This window comes from Sorex araneus, chromosome 5, assembly GCF_027595985.1.
Source record: "Sorex araneus isolate mSorAra2 chromosome 5, mSorAra2.pri, whole genome shotgun sequence".
Taxonomy (NCBI): Eukaryota; Metazoa; Chordata; class Mammalia; order Eulipotyphla; family Soricidae; genus Sorex; species Sorex araneus.
The window spans coordinates 134994360-135011077 of record NC_073306.1 but is presented as its reverse complement, the minus strand read 5'-3'; the positions used below and the strand labels follow the sequence as shown (position 1 = coordinate 135011077).

Here is a 16718-nt window from a genome sequence, read left to right as displayed (position 1 = left end):
GGGAGAAGGAAAATGAGTCAGGCAGCCGGGCACTCGGAGCTCTGAGCGCAGCGACTGTGGAAATACCCGCGGGAACTGCGCGCCGAGGGGCTGTGTGAAACGGGAAGCGGCTGCAGGAAGCCGGCGCTGGGGCAGCGGGGCAGGAATGTGGAAGCTCCCCTGAGTCAGCAGGAAACTTGAGAAACACAACCAGTGGGTCCGGCCACTTCACTTGGCCGGAGGAGGGTGTGTGTGTGTGTGTATGTGTGTGTGTGTGTTTAAATGGGTCTGGCCACTTCACATCCGTGTGTGTGTGTGTGTTTAAATGTGTGTGTGTGTTTAAATGTGTGTGTGTGTGTTTAAATGGGTCTGGCCACTTCACATCCAAGTGTGTGTGTGTGTGTGTGTGTGTTTAAATGGGTCTGGCCACTTCACATCCGTGTGTGTGTGTGTGTTTAAATGGGTCACTTCACATCCAAGATGCCAGAGGACGTGTGTGTGTGTGTGTGTGTGTGTTTAAATGGGTCCGGCCACTTCGCATCCAAGATGCCAGAGGATGTATGTGTGTGTGTGTGTGTGTGTGTGTTTAAATGGGTCCAGCCACTTCACATCCAAGAGACTGGAGATGTGTGTGTGTGTGTGTGTATTTGTGTGTTTAAATGGCTCCTAATCTTGAAAGTGGCTTGTTGCAGCTGGCCTTCTTATCAGCTGATCATATTTACAGCGAGACTCAGATGGTAGGAGCCGTTTTTTTTTTTTTTGAGCTCGATTTTTTTTTTTTTTTTTGGTTTTTGGGTCACACCCGGCTTGGGGTTTATGGGGCTCACATTTTACGGTACACAGGCTTATCGCAGAATCCGGAGTATTCACTGCAGTTACACAGCAATAGAAATATCTCAGAGGCACTCCAACTCTTCTTTACTTAGTTTTAATTAGTTTTGGGCATAAAGTAAGTGTTAATGTACTTTATTTCAAAGGTAACAGATACCTGTTATAGAAAGTAATCTGAAGTAAAAACAGGAGGTAGGTCATGCATACCCCAGTTACCCCCCCAAAAAAAATTCCAAGAAATATTTCAAAACATATGATGCTAAAGTACAGTAATGATTCCCTGGACTAACCAGTCAATCCTGCAGTTAAAAGATTAATTCCATCTCTACTGCCAAAAAAAAAAAAATCTCAGCTAATTCTTTTCCTCAAATTTGTTAAATATTCTAAATTCCAACATATCACTTCCCTTACCTATTTGTCTATCTCGACATGGCTACTAATATGTATATTTACATACAAATACACCTAGATAGAATTTTTCCCAAAAAATGTAAAGCAAGTAAAGCACTTTACACTTCTCATGCATTTCAACATCTTCCCTTTGGCATACTAATAAAAAGATTTATAACTGATTAAAATAGGATTTTGCATTTTGGTTCCTCCTCCTTTCTTGGGGGGGGGGTCGGTGTAATTATTCCCCAGGGGCATACTTTTCAATACTTTTCAAAACTTTCTAGGAGACATTTCCCCCCCCCTTCTGTGCTTGGCCCAGCAAACAGACATGCGCTCCACTGGGCGCCTCCCCATCCCTGCCCCCCCAAAGGTCCGTGTCCCCCGTGCGCCCGGCGGGGGTCGTGCTCCCGTGTTTCAGCTGGGACAGACCTTCTATCTGCAGAACCCTACTCCCCCCACCCCCATCCCCTTGAAGAGGGCTATTTCCCCGGGACCTGTTCCAGGAGCGTGATCCGCCGCACCCCGCGTGTCTGAACATTTGTCAGGCCCTTGACTTGCGTCCCCGAGTTGTTGACAAAAGGCCTGGACCAATTTACACTGCCACTCACAAAGGATGAGCGCGCGGGGCCCGCGCCCCCGCGGCCCAGGCACACACGTGTGTGTCTCCAGGGCCCTCCCAAGCCTGGCCGGCGCTGGGCTGCCCCAGACCACCCCCCACCCCCGCCAGGACGCGGGTCTACTTGTTGCAAACGTGGGGGGATGAGTCTGCAGCCGGCGCGGGGGAGGGGAGCGCGCGCCTTCGCCTCTTGCCCATCCCGGAGGAAGTGGGAATTTGCACAGGTCAGCCTTCTCCTCTTCTCCTTTCTTTTTCTTCCCGGACGGGCTTGTTTGCGTGCTTGCTTTTTTTCCTCTTTTAAAGAGTCTTCCTTTTATTATTATTTATTCCCTCCCCCTCCCCACTCCTTATAGCTGGGTTGATAATGCAAAAAAAAAAAAAAAAAAGAAAAATCAGCAGAAAACTTCTAGTGGCAGGCATTTCCTGAGCAGGGGTAAGGGAGGATTAAGGCTCAGCCATTTCAGCTTCCAGCCCCGATTCTACCCGGTTTCCTTGGGGACACGTTGTTCTGATTTGTAGATTTCACATCCCCGCGGCTCCGGGAACTGGTTACTTCTCGCTACATTCCTGTTTTCCTTCCCGGGAGCCAGCCGCAAGCCGCGCAGTGACAAATCCTTGTCGAAAAATCCAATTGTCTTGGTTTGTAGACATTGATGAGACAGATTTAAAAAAATAATAATAATAATTAAAAAAAATTTTTTTTTGGACGCGAAGAGAAAGAAAAGCTATTCTGACGGGCGTGTGTCATGGAGGGAAAACAAAAAAAGGAACTTTGATAAAAGCCTTAAGATGGCTCTTTAAAGCTCAGCATCTGGAATCTTTTTTTCCCCCCCTTATTTTTGCGGGGGCGGGCGCGGGGGGGCGTTCAGGAAAGAGGGTTCTATTCTCCCGGTCCTTCCCCCCCTTCTGTTTTCATCCCACTCGGCTCCCGGGGAGGACGTTCCTTCAAACAAAACAAGTGGGAACAAAACATAATCTCTTCAGATATTTTTAAGAGGTCGGGCAGGCTTAGTATCTGTTAAAATATGTCAACAAGATGTGCTCCCTGCGTCCCAGCCAGAAAGGATGGGGAGGCGTGGAAGGGGATGGGGTGGGGGTGGGGGGCGTTGAAGGGCATCTTGGTTGGGGGGTGCGGGGGCGGGGGGGGGAAATCAGGGTGCAAGGCAGGGGCTGTTGGGAACTCCACCAACAGTGGAAACTCTCCAACGCCCCTGGAGTTTGCCCACAATGTGGCGGCAGGAATTCTGTGTCCAGGCAGCTAAGCCCAAGAGCACGCGACTGGGATTCTGTCCATCATTTTATTATTATTATTATTATTATTATTATTATTATTTTGAGAAACCGTTCCCATGAGGAGTGGAGAATGGGGGCAGCTCCCTAGCTAGGGTGTGGCCCCCCTCACCTTAATCCCAGCATCCTGGGCTAGGGTGTGTGCGCCAGGCCACGCCCACTGTCTAGAGGGGGGCATTTAAAAGGACCCCTGCACTCTGCCGCTACTCACTCTTCTCTGTCCCATCCCTGGCCGCTCCCCGATGAGGAAGGTGCTGGCTGGACACTGAGGTGCAGGTTGTCCTCTAGATCACCCCACCCAGGTATGGTTCTGGACAACTTTCTGGCTTTTCGGGGGGGTGTCAGGGTGCGGTCCTGGGTCTGACTTGCGCTGGGTTTGAGGGCAGTGCTGGCTTCCCGTGAGCAGGGCCTTTGGGTGCCAGGCGTTGAGCTTTGTAACTGCCGCGTTTCTTAGTTGGTTCCTGCATGCCAGCTTCTCCCTGCGTCTTCCTGCGTCATGGGCTTGCCCGTTAGTCTCATTGCCCCCATCTCGGAGATGGGGCAGCAGGGAAGGCTGGCCAGTGGCCCAGACTCTGGGTTCGAACCCAGAAAGCCAGTTTCCGGTCCTTACCCACCACCTCTGCCCCTCCTGAGAGTCTGGGCAGCTGGGCCCTGACTTGGGCCTGGGAATCCAGAGCTGGTACAGGGGGGTACCTGCCCTGCCCAGCCGTTAGTATTTCCGGTCTGAACTGGCTCTGAATCGCAGGACACTGCAGGTGGCAGTAACATCCTGCTCAGTGTTGGATATCCATAGGGTGAAATTGTCTTCTTCATTTCTTCTCCTCTTCTTTTTCCCTCCTCCTTCTCCTTCTTCTTCCTCTTCTCTTCTTTCTTCCCTTCTCTTTCTCTCTTTTTTTTAAACGAATAAGTTTTATTTTGTTTTATTTTGCTTTTTGGAGTCACACCTGGCGATGCTCAGGGGTTACTCTGGCTCATGCACTCAGGAATTACTCCTGGCAGTGCTCGGGGGACCATATGGGATGCTGGGAATCGAACTTGGGTCAGCCGTGTGCAAGGTAAACGCCCTACCCCCTACCCACTGTGCTATCGCTCCAGCCCCCTCTCCGTCTCTTCTTTTCTTCCCTCCTCTTCCTCCTCCTCCTTCTCTTTTTCTTCTCCTTTTCCTTCTTCTTTGTCTCCTCCCCCCTCCTTCTTCTTCTCTTCCTCCTCCTCTTCTTTCTTCTCGTCCTCCTCCTCCTTCTCTTCTTCTCTTCTCTTCTCTTCTCTTCTCTTCTCTTCTCTTCTCTTCTCTTCTCTTCTCTTCTCTTCTCTTCTCTTCTCTTCCTCCTCCTCCTCCTCCTTCTTGCTCTTTCACCACTATGGACCTCCGTGGTACTTGTCAAGTCACCCAGAACTCAGATGCCCTTGCGTGATGCCAGCGGGGCCCTGCCTGTGCCACTGTATTTGGAGCACACGTGGTCCCGTGAGTCCTTTAATAGGGAGTGATGATGTCATTTGCCCTGCCCCACTCCTCAGACTGAGTTTCATTCAGTATAATCCACTTTGTAACACCTGGAGCTGCAAACCACCCGGCCCTGCTTTCAGACTTCCCTCAGCTGTGCCAGCCCCAATGCCCAGCCGGCTGCTCGGACCCTCCCCCTCCCCTCTGCAGGCTGCTTCCAGACCTTTGCAGACTCACCCCTCGGCCAGGAACGCTCTCACACCCCTTCCATTTCCACTCCACCTGCAGTCCCCAGCCCGTCGAACAGCATCTTCGTGTCCATCTCTACTCCGGGGGGCTGCCCTTGGCCTCCCCTTATTATTCTCCTTAGTGCACTGTAGACCGAGCATTTAGTTAACCCCGGGCGCCGGGGAGATGGTACGGTGGGTAAGGCGCAACTGCAACATGGGTTTGAGCCCTGGCATCCCGTCCTCTGAGCACCGCCAGGAGTGGTTCCTGAGTGCAGAGCCAGGAGTCACCCCTGAGCATCGCCTGATGTGGCCTCAAAACCAAAGAAACAAAGCAGATGTCTGGGAGAACGGGCGTGGGGGCTGGGGTGCGTTTCCTGGGGTACCCGGCTTGAGTCACGTGAGGGTCCAAGAAGAAGCAGGTGGAGGATACCCGGTGGAGGGCCGGAGTGAGAGCACAGCGGGGAGGGCATTTGCCTTGCAAGCGGCCAACCCGGGTTTGATTCCCAGCATCCCATAGGGTCCCCCGAGCACCGCCAGGAGTAATTCCTGAGTGCAGAGCCAGGAGGAACCCCTGAGCATCACTGGCTGTGACCCAAAAAGCGCAAAAAAAAAAAAAATCCTCAGTGGATGCAGTAGAAGAGCACAAAGGCAGCAGAACCCTTCCTGTCAGCTGGCTTCTGGCCTGGGACCCAAACTGCCACTTCACTGGTCCTAAGAAAATATCCCCAGGCAGGGCCGGGCCCTGCCCAGCCCGTGTCATAAAGGGGGCACGGAAGGAACAAAGGGTGACTGAACAAAGAGGGGCCTCAGGGTGGGGAGCAGGTCGCAGGGTGACATCTGCGCATACATGGCATGTGTGTGGGGGGAGACTGAGCGGGAGGGCCGTGCGGGCGGCTGGACCAGCGAGGAGATGGTGAGTGGGGGGGGTTAGCCCCTGATCCCGTGGATTCCCCCAGCCTCCTGCTCTCTGGTGGCCCTGGTGACACTGTTTCACCTTAGCCGCCGCCCAGTTAGAGAATTCCCCGCTTCTGCCCACTCACCCACTCCGTCTTCCCTGCTCTTAGTCACGTGTTTCCATGTTTACTTCTTTAACTGAGATGGAATAGATGCATTCTGTGACTTGATTGTATTGCGGATATCAAAATAATGATTCAATACTTTTTTTTTTTTTTTTTTTTTTTGCTCTTTGGGTCACACCTGGTGTTGCTCAGGAGTTACTCTCCTGGCTCTGCACTCAGGAATTACTCCTGGCGGTGCTCAGGGGAACATATGGGATGCTGAGAATCAAACCTGGGTCAGCCGCGTGCAAGGCAAACGCCCTCCCTGCTGTGCTGTTGCTCCAGCCCCAATGCTTGTTTATTGTTTGGGTTTGGGATCACACCCAGTGGTGCTCAGGGCTTACTCCTCACATCCCATTGGTCCTCCAAGCACGGTCAGAAGTCACCTGAGTTGAGTCAGGAGTGACCCCTGAGCATTGCTGCGTGTAACCCCCCAACACACACACACACACACACACACACACAGACACACACAACAATCGAGTGCCTGGAGGGTGACTTTGTGCTCAGGGATCACTCCTGGTAGGGCTCAGGAGTCCTCCCCCCAATACTCTCTGGTGACTTGATATTTGTATCAAAATTATTCACAAATCCTTGTTTTGGGGCCACACCCAGCGGTGTCAGGGCTTAGCGGTTTCCAGACTAATGGCATATTTTATTACGATTGCTGTTTAGTTTGGGGGTTATACCCTGGGGTAGTCGGGGGTCACCCCAACTCTATATTCAGGAAACTCCTGGTGGTGCTCGGGAGACCATATGGGATGGAACTAGGGTTGGTTGGGTGCAATGCAAGCGCCTTATCTATTGTACCATCTTTCCGGCCCCTCTTACTTTTGTTTTATTTTGGGGCCACACCTGGCTGTGCTCAAGGCTTGTACCTGGCTCCGCTGAACGATCACTCCTGGCAGGGCTCGGGGTACCTTATGCTGGAGATTGAACCTGGATCAGCCATGTGCAAGGCAAATGATACTTTTGCTGTATTCTTGCTCTGGGGCCTCTACAAATGACATACCTCTTAGGCGCTTGATGGTGTGTGTACGTGTGTTTCTTGGGCATCACACGTGGCGATGCTCAGGGGTTACTCCTGGCTCTGCACTCAGGTTACTTCTGGCAGTGCTTGTGTGGGGGGGAACCATATGGGATGTTGGGGATTGAACCCGGGTCGGCCACCTGCCAGGCAAACGCCCTACCTGCTGCACTATTGCTCAGACCCTGGTGTGTTTTTTTGGCTGTTGATTTTGGCGTCATGCCAAGTGGTGCTCAGGGCTTACTCCCGGCTCTCGGCTCAGGGCTCACTCCTAGCGGGACTTGGGGAACCACACGCAGTGCCAGGGTTTGAACTGGGACCGGCTGCATGCAAGGCAAATGCATTAGCCTCCTGTACGCTCTCTCCAACCTTATGCCCACTTAAAAAAAATAGTTTGTTTTGGAGCTGGAGCAATAGTATAGTGGGTAGGATGTTTGCCTTGCACGTGGCCGACCTGGATTTGATCCCCAGCACCCCTGGGTTCGCCAGGACGGATCCCTGAGCACAGAGGCAGGAGTAAGCCTGGGACATTGCCAGGTGTTACCCCCAAACAAAAATAATTTTATTTTTTTGGTTTCCATATTTTTTTGTCCTTAAAGGCTCCCCCCTCCCCCTTCTTCATTCCTTTTTTTTTTTTTTTTTTTTTTTTTTTTTTTTTTTGCTTTTTGGGTCACACCCAGCAATGCACAGGGGTTACTCCTGGTTCTACACTCAGGAATTACCCCTGGCGGTGCTCAGGGGACCATATGGGATGCTGGGATTCGAACCTGGGTCAGCCTGGGTTGGCCGCGTGCAAGGCAAGCGCCCTACCCGCTGTGCTATTGCTCCAGCCCCTCTTCATTCCTTTTGATGAACATGCTTCAGGGGCTAGTTTTTTCAAGCTGATCACAACGTCGCTGAGAGCATCTTTGTGTTGGAGGCAGCTAAGCAGGGGTTTCTCCAGGGCAGTGGCGTCATTATACGCGCCCTGATTTCTGTTTCTGTTGAATGTGTTTCTTCTGTGAAAACAAGCTCCATGAAGGCAGGTGTCCTGTCCCCGAGAGCTCTGGACCTCACTCTTTAATTACTCCCTAGCCAGGGGCTGGTGACCCAACAGGAAGGTCAGGAAATATTCTTGGAATGAATCCAGCGCAAAGGTTGACCAGGGCCATGGGGTGTGGCTTTTGGTGCTTAGCCAGCAAGGACTTTTTGGGACCACATTGGAGATTTATTTATTTATGTATTTATTTTTGCCTTGGGGCAGAATCCGGAGGGCGATTAGTGCGGCTTAAGGGAAAGGGTACCTTGGCGGGAGACAGAAGTTCAAGGTAAACCACGCGGAGACTCAGAGGAGTGCATGTTTCTCTCACTGATGGGAGGGAATTTTCATCAGGTCTGTAGGCGCTGGTTTGGGTTGGGCGGGGACGGACAGACGGATAGGGGTCACAGAGTTGGGCAGTGGTCACGGTTGTGTTGGATCAGGCTCTGTTTTTACTAGTACCTTACATTTTCTTTTTAAAAGTTTGGATAGAGAAGGCAGAATCCTCTAAATATTAAAGAATAAGTTGGGAGGGGCTGGAGCGATAGCACAGCGGGGAGGGCGTTCGCCTTGCACGCGGCCGACCCGTGTTCGATTCCTCCGGCCCTCTCGGAGAGCCTGGCAAGGTACCGAGAGTATCAAGCCCAAGAGGCAGAGCCTGGTAAGCTCCCCGTGCGTATTGGGTATGCCAAAAACAGTAACAATAAGTCTCTCAATGAGAGACGTTACTGGTGCCTGCTCGAACAAATTGATGAGCAATGGGATGACAGTGACAGTGACAGAAGTTGGGAAAAGTGAAGAATACGAGGTCCAAAAAAAAAAAAAATTGGAGGTAGGAATTTATAGGACAAACCTGGCGGTGCTCAGGGATCACTCCTGGTGGGCTCGGGCACCTGTGGGGTGTCTCCCTGCTGTCCCCTCGCTCTGGCCCCCACACCTATTCCTGACTAGGTGTTGGCGTGGGTAGAAGCATCTTAGGTTGGGTAGGATACGGTGGGGCTATTTTGGGGGGTCGGGGGTGCTCACAAGTTTTACATAAAACACGGAGGAATGGAGAGATAATACAGAGACTAGTGCTAGTGCTGTGTGTGTTATTGGCCTCGGATGGGTCATCTGGGCTCCGGAGCACTGCCCCGAGTGGGCACTAGCACCGCTGGGTGTGGCCCCAAGCCTCCCCCCCCCCAGTTACTGGTCCTGGCCTGCAGCCATAGTGCTGTGGTAAGGCTCGTACACGGCTACGCCATCCGTGCCACTCCGTGTGTCTCTGCCAGGAGTGATCGAGTGCAGAGCTGGGAGCAAGCCCTGAGCCCTGCTGGGCGTGGCCCCCAAACCAACAACAACAACAACAACAACAACATAATAATAATAATAATAAATATAAACTATGGGCAATTGCTTCTTTACACTTAGGTTTCAACCTAGGGCCCCTCTAGTTTCAGACAGGGGGGTAGGGGGGTGGGGAGGGCCCAACCTGGAAAGATCCAGAACTTACTAAGCCAGTCAGCACCTCGAAGCTGGGGCAGGTGGGCAAGACTGAGGCCAAGTCTAAAACGTCTTCATCTTTCCAAACGTTTATTGCCCTCCCAGCTCTGGGCAAACTGCACTCCGCTAATTGCTGCCAGGACATAAATGTACGTGACCTTTCTTCCCTGCTTTTAGAGGAGATTCGCGTGTCCACAGACAGGCAGAGAACCCAAGGGAGCAACTGAGAGCTTGGCCCGGGGCAGCCACCAAATACTACGGCTTCAGATGGGGGGGGCTCACCTGGGCCCCCAGATAGCATGCAGGAAATAGCCCTGAACTATGGCTAAAAGTCTTTCTTTGGGGGGTGGGGTGGGGGTGGGAGCACACCCCGCAATGCTCAGGGGTTCCTTCTGGCTCTGTGCTCAGGAATCACTCCTGGCAGTGCTCAGGGGACCTACGGGATGTCTGGGGTGGAACCCGGGTGAGTTTCCCATCTGGGTAAGGTTACCTGCTATGCTAATGGCTCCTGCCCAGAGGCTGACTTTTAGGATGTAAGGGGATTTGCTGGAGAGATAGATAGCACAGTGGGCAGGGCGTTTGCCTTGTACACTCCCGACGACCTGGGTTCAGTTCCTCCGCCCCCGTCTGCCCGGCAAGCTACCGAGAGTATCTCGCCCCTGTGGCAGAGCCTGGCAAGCTCCCCGTGGCGTATTCGATATGCCAAAAACAGTAACAACAAGTCTCACAATAGAGACGTTACTGGTGCCCGCTTGAGCAAATCTATGAGCAATGGAGGACAGTCCTACAGTGATACAGTGAAGGGATTTAGTTGGGGAACAGGGTGGACTTTGGCCTCAGACTCAACCTGCCCATTGCCCCTGACGGGAAGGAAATGGAGGCCCTGCCTCCCCTCCCCAAGCCTCCGGTATTCTTTGGCATAAACAGGGTATCACTAAAGCCCTGAGGAGTGGCAGGATCAGGGCTGGAGCGATAGCACAGCGGGGAGGGCGTTTGCCTTGCACCTCGTTGACCCGGGTTCGAATCCCAGCATCCCATAGGGTTCCCCAAGCACTGCCAGGAGTAATTCCTGAGTGCAGAGCCAGAGGTAATACCCCTGAGCATTGCCGGGTGTGTCCCCAAAAGCAAAAAAAATAAATAAAAATAAAATGAAAAGAGTGGCAGGGCCCCAAATTCTGCAGCCTGACCCCCCAGGAATTGGGCATTGCCACAGAGTACTTCTCACCACGTCTGTCTTCTCTCTCTTTTGGGTCCCTCCTGGTGGCTGTGATTTCTCTGGGGGGTTTGGGCTGGCAGTTCACAAGGCCAGCGTCTCAGCCCCTCTGCTCTCTCCCCTGACCCTCCTTTTCCAGTGTTGAGATATGGTGACTGCGTATAATGCATACATTTGAGCCTTATAGTGCTGATAGCACAGTGGGGAGGGTGTTTGCCTGGCATGCGGCAGACCCAGATTTGGTCCCCAACATCCCATAGGGGTCTTCCCCCCACCCACCCACCCCCCAGCACTGCCAGGAAGTGATTCCTGAGTGCAGAGCCAGAGGTAATACCCCTGAGCATGGCCGGGTGTGACCCCAAAAAACAAACAAACAAACAATCCCAAACTGACACGATGCTCTGAAGTTCATAGGCTTCACTGTCTAATTTTTCCTTCATGATGAGAGCTTCCAAGATCTCCCTCTTTTCTCCTGCATTCCCCCTCTCGCCTTCTGTTTTATACACGAGGAGCCTGTAGCCAGAACGTGTTTGGGTTTGTTTTTGCTGTGGGAGCAGCTCCCAGAGGTGCTCAGGGCTTACTCCTGGCTCTGTGCTCAGGCATTGATGGTTGGTGGGGCCCAGGGGAGCAGGCGTGTGGGGTGCCGGGGATTGGTCCTGTCGGCCGGGTGCACGGCCGGCGAGCTGCCCCTGTCGGCTTTGGCCCCGCCAGCCAGAAATGACTGACATTGTCGGGAGAAGGCGCTTGCAAGAGGGGGCACTGGAGGACCAGACGCTTCCACTCTGCGGAACGCCCACAGCCACCACCCTTGGCCTCAGCGTTGGGGGGACACGTTCCTGAGTGACCACGGGGTGGCTCTGGTGGCCCCACAGGCACCTGTGGATGGTCCCGGGATTGCAGAGCTCGAGAGGAACTGCATGTTGGCCCAGTGGCGGCTAATGAGCCCTGGTGGCCATGAATTGTGGGGCTGGGCCCAACCTGAGCACTGTTTGGGCTCCCGCCCCAACCCCCCAGGTCAGGCCAGCCGTGGAAGACATGATGGCTGACTTCCTGGAAGAAGGGGAAGGAAGTGGGCCTAGCAGTGCTCAGATCTGGAGGCTGAGACCAGAGAACGCCTGCCTGGCCCCTCACCTCCAAGTGAGGGTCCTCTGGTCTGGGAAAGGGGGACTTGGGCAGGGTGGTCCATCACTGCATGGAGGGACCTGGGTCAGATGACGGGCGCAAAGCTGGAGGGGCCTGGCCGTGCGGGGCGACGGGAAGAGGGAGCCAGGCGTGGCCTCAGCGAGTGGGTACACGTGGGGGGACTGAGGTGATGCTGATGGTGGGGTGACTCAGTGCCCCTTCCTCATCCCCAAACTTCCTCTCAGGAAAACCAGCGGAGTCCCAAAGCTTCTGTTTTGTTTTGGGGCCACACCCCACAGTGCTCAGGGTTATACTCCTGGTTCTGTGCTCAGGGATCCCTCCTGGCAGGCAAGGGGGACCATATGGGGTGCCAGGGGTCGAAGTCCCAAGCTTTTGAAGAGCCATTCTGAAAATTAGGATACTTGCTGGAGTTTAAAACTTTTTTTTTTTTCTTTTTTGGGTCACACCCGGTGATGCGGTGATGCACAGGGGTTACTCCTGGCTGGTGCACTCAGGAATGACTCCAGGCAGTGCTCGGGGGACCCTACAGGATGCTGGGAATCGAACTCTGGTCGGCCGTGTGCAAGGCAAATGCCTTACCGGCTGTGCTATTGCTCCAGTCCCCTCCATTTTTTTTTCTTATGAGACACCATATCTTATATTTAAAATTTATTTATTTATGGGCTGGAGCAATAGCACAGTGGGTGGGGCATTTGCCTTGCACGCGGCCGACCCGAGTTCGATTCCCAGCATCCCATAGGGTCCCCTGAGCACCGCCAGGAGTCATTCCTGAGTGCAGAGCCAGGAGTAACCCCTGTGCATGGCTGGGTGTGACCCAAAAAGGGGAAAAAATTATTTATTTATTTATTTATTTTGCTTTTTGGGTCACACCCAGTGATGCACAGGGATTATTCCTGGTTCTGCACTCAAGAATTACCCCTGGCAGTGCTCAGAGGACCCTATGGGATGCTGGGAATCGAACCCAGGTTGGCCGAGTGCAAGGCAAATGCCCTCCCCACTGTGTTATCGCTCCAGCCCCTATTTTTTCGGTTTTGAGGCCACCCTGGTTGGTGTTCAGGGCTACTTACCCCAGGTGGCACGGGGTTCAGGTGGGGCTCTAGGGACCATATGGGGTATTGCAGATCATGGCCCTGGGCGGCCAGTGCAAAGCCCGACCCCCTCTGCCTGCTGTCCCTTCTATTGAAGTGTCCTGGTGTGGCGTTAGGGCTCGAACCTGGGGCCTCCGGCGAGGATGGCAGGATCGGTGCCACCCTGGCACCCCCAGGCCTCGCGCCTGGCACTGATCAAATGCGGCACCTGTGCCTTTTCCACTCTCGAGTGGGGTCGGCCTTGAAAGTCCACCCAGAATGCTCCGGAAAGGCAGTCACGGTCACGGTGCGTGCCCCGTGGGGTGTGACATGATCCCCACCTGGCCAGGGGGACCGGGAGAAGAAACCCGGCACCCTTGCCCACGCTCAAGGTCGCACAGCTCCATCCCGCCCGTCTGGGGCTTGGATCGAAACCTTTATTTAGATTGAGCCCTACCGGGGCCCCTCCCTCTTTGTTTTGCTGTTGAAAAACCAGCAAAATCCCTTTCCTTCCAGAATCGCCGGGAGCCAGGTGGGTTGGCCCGCGCCGGGAGTGGGCGCCTCCGCGTGCCCGACCTGGCCCGCACTTCTCCGAGGTGAGTTCCTGCGGTTTATTTCCAGCCGGTGCTCGGAGGGTGATGTTTTAAATTAAGATTATGATGATTATTATGACTTATCCAGGGCTTGTCGAAGGAGGCTGGCGTGGGGGATCCGGAGATTTAATAGGACAGAAGTGGGTGGCCGGAGTGGCCGGGGGCCCCTCCTGGGTGCAGGGTGCCGGGGTCCCTCGTCCTTCTCGGGCAGCCTGTGCAGTCGGCCCGGACCTTGGCAGGTTCCCCTCCAACTTCCTCTCCTTTCCCGGCCCGCTCCTGGCCGCGGTGGCGGGGCAGGTCCTCCTGCTGGATCCAGCCCCGGCTCCTTCCCCAGCGCCCGGCCCCGCTGCTGGCGCCGGGCGGACCCACTCGGGGCCGGGACGGGAAACTCGCATTAGGAGAGTCAGTCTGTCTGTCCGTCCGTCCGCTCCCCTCTCCGTGCAGGCACCCTCTCCCGAGAGCATTCCAGTAAACGTTAAATAGAGCCACGGGGCCGGGGAGGGGGGGGATGTGGGGGGGGAGGGAGGGCTTCCTGGTCTGTTTGTTTTGTTCTTTAAACCTGAGATTCTGGCGGCGGGCGGGCAGGCAGGGAGGGAGGGTCCCGAGAAAAGGAGAAGTCAGCCCCCCCCCTCGGAGTCAGCCCCCGCCCCCCATCCCGGGTGGGTGTGTGTGTGCACGGGGAGCAGAGATAATGGGGCGATTTTGGGAAGCACACCCCCTCCCCCCCAGCGCGGAGAAGGATGGGGGTGGGGGGGTGGCGGGAAGGTCTGGTCTGTTTGGATCGTGAAAAATGAGGCGTGGCCCACGCTGGTCGCCGCGCCCCGGAGTGGGGCGCTTGGGCCGCAACCCCTGGTGCCGCCGCTCAGCTTATAAAGGTGTTTTTTTTTTTTTTATAAATCCCCCTCCCCCTGAAATGGGAGCACTCCTGACTCCCTTTCCTGGGGGTCTGGAAGAAGAGTGTTGGCAAATGCGACCCCCCCCTCCGCCCCACTCACTGGGTGGCGCTAAATTGTGGTTCCCCCCATACCCCCCATCCCCGGGCACCTCCCCCCCCAACTCCCGGTGGCTTGCAACGTTCGTCCCGCTCGCAGTGTCATTGGCATGATGAGCCCGGGTCGCCAGGAGCCTACCCAGGTGCCCTGAGCCTACCCAAGCCGACGTTGTTCCCGCCGCCCCCCTTTTTCGAGGGTCTTCCCCCCCATCCCCTGTAGACGCGGCGCGAACTACACATGCTTTCCAAGTAATCCAAATAAACACGCGGGCCGGCAGGCGCGGAGCAGCGCCGGGGCCCTTTAAAAACCACGCGGTCTCGAGCTGCCACCCGGCCCCGGGCCGCGGGCAGAATTTTGCAATGATTTCCCAGTTTCGCTGGCGCCTCGCCAGGAAGAAGGTTCTTTGTAATTTCTCTGCTCCAAACCTAAGGAGCCTCGGAGAAAAAGTCTTCCGCAGATAGATGCGTGCAAACAATTACCTCTCCCTTTCTGAAAGCTTCCACATCATAAAAGGTTATTTTTTGGGGGGGGAGGGGGTAAGAGGAACAGTAATAAACCATCGGATGTTACATGAAGCCAAACCTGGGGTAGCTCTGTCGACAAGGAGGAGGGGAAAAAAAAAAGCTTTTTTTTTCCCCTCCGAAAATAATTCAGTAGCAACGAGGAGTCTCATTGTCGCTGGTGAAACTGGCTTGTGTATCCCAACAGCTGGTGGCCGCCCTGTCCCTTCCCCAAAGTTTGGGCCTTTTAAAATTTCTTTTTTTAATTATTTTTTTAAATTTAGGGGTGGGGGGGTTGCATTTTGACACTCGGGATTTTGAAGTCTCTGCTGCGCGCTGCATCCAAGGTCCCCGAGTGCAAAGGTTACCCATTAGCATGCACAGCGAGGCGGGCCTGCCGTGGAGACGGACCCGACCTGGTCCCACTGGTTTCCGGCTTTGTGCGGCAGCCCGGGCTCCCAGGCGTTTGTTTTGATAAGTGAAATGAAGTTTCTTGTTTACTAAGAGGATGTTTCGGGGCTGTTTTAGGATGTGACTAGGAGGCTTCAGAAGACACTTGTAGGAAGAAAAGGTCTTTGCCTGTCCCGAGAAAGGGCACTGGAAACGGTCCCCTCCTGGGGCCAGGGAAATGCAGCCTCCCGGGCCCCGGGCTGGGGCGCTGTGGGTCCCCTGCAGTTGGTGCACTTTTTTAAAGAACAACACAACAACAAAAACATAGGCTAACCATCCCTCTGTGGGGTCACAGCAAATGCCAGCGAGGACCTGAGTGCCCTTTTTAGGAAGAATGCTTCATTGTGCGCTCCCGAGCTTCTCAGAATTTATTCAAGATGCTTAATACATTTGTCAATAAGCTATTACTTATATTTAATTAACTTTTATTATTCAGTGTGCTCTTGGAGTGCCTTCCTTGATCCAGTCGAGATTTTCCGATTTGGCACGACCAGGCTATTGTGTGGGCCCGCGTTCATTTGCATCTGGGGTGGGGGTAGAAAACTTAAAAAAAGAGAGAGGGTCCTGGGGCTTCTCCGTGGGGTCGTCCTGGCAGCGGGGGCGGAGGAGTAGCCTCACCTAGGGCGGAGGTCAGAGCCCCAAACAGTTGGGGAAGAAGAGGGAAAAAGCAGGTTTTTGTTTGTTTGGTTTTTTTTTTTTGATTTGTTGTCCCGGTGTAAGCCCGGGTTTACACGCACGTGGGTTCTCCAGCCGAGCCAAGTGGATTCTTGGAACAGGAGCCAAGTTTAGAAATCTGCGGGCATCAGCGCTGCCCAAGCCTGGCCCTTCCAGAAAAACAGGGATTTCGGAAGAGTCTTAAACAAACAGGGAGCTCAGCCCGACTCCGACCTTCTTCACACTTAAGGGAATCTCAAAAAAAAAAAAAAAAATCCCAAAACCCAGACACCCCCCCCCCCCCCCGCCGCCCCCTAGCTGCTGGTCCTGGACGGTCGCGCCCCCTTCCTCTTAGGGGAATGCTGCGGACAGGTCAGGGCTGACCCAGGGGCCGGGGCGCCGAGCCCCTCCCCGCGGCCCGACACACCTAGCAGGACGGGAAGGGGGCAGCGGGGGGGGGGGAGGGGGAGAGGGGTCCGGGCCTGCGCCTGCGCACTGCGCCCGCGGCGCCTTCCGCGTCTACCTGTCACCGGAGCCGCCGGGACGCGCGCGCGTGCCCGCGGGCCACGTTACGGCGGATGGCGGGAGGCGCCCGCGCGCCCGCACCCGGCCGGTCCCGCGCAGCGCGCGCTCGCGGCGCGGGGGCGGGGCCCCGGCGGGAGGCGGGCGGGGCCTGCGCGCGCCTGCGCAGTCACGTGGGCGGCGGGGCGGGGCGCGGGGGCGGGGCCGGGCGGCCGGTGG

General features: G+C 54.8%; 1 protein-coding gene across 1 annotated transcript in view; it reads left to right on the top strand.

The window, feature by feature from the left end:
• The first annotated feature begins 1964 nt into the window (after positions 1-1964).
• ZNF217 (zinc finger protein 217) overlaps positions 1965-16718 on the top strand; it is a 33876-nt gene continuing 19122 nt past the window's right edge. Inside the window, exons 1-2 of the mRNA XM_055140903.1 lie at positions 1965-2043; positions 13305-13384. The gene's annotated coding sequence lies outside the window, so the exon portion shown is untranslated. The remainder of the gene's footprint in view (positions 2044-13304; positions 13385-16718) is intronic.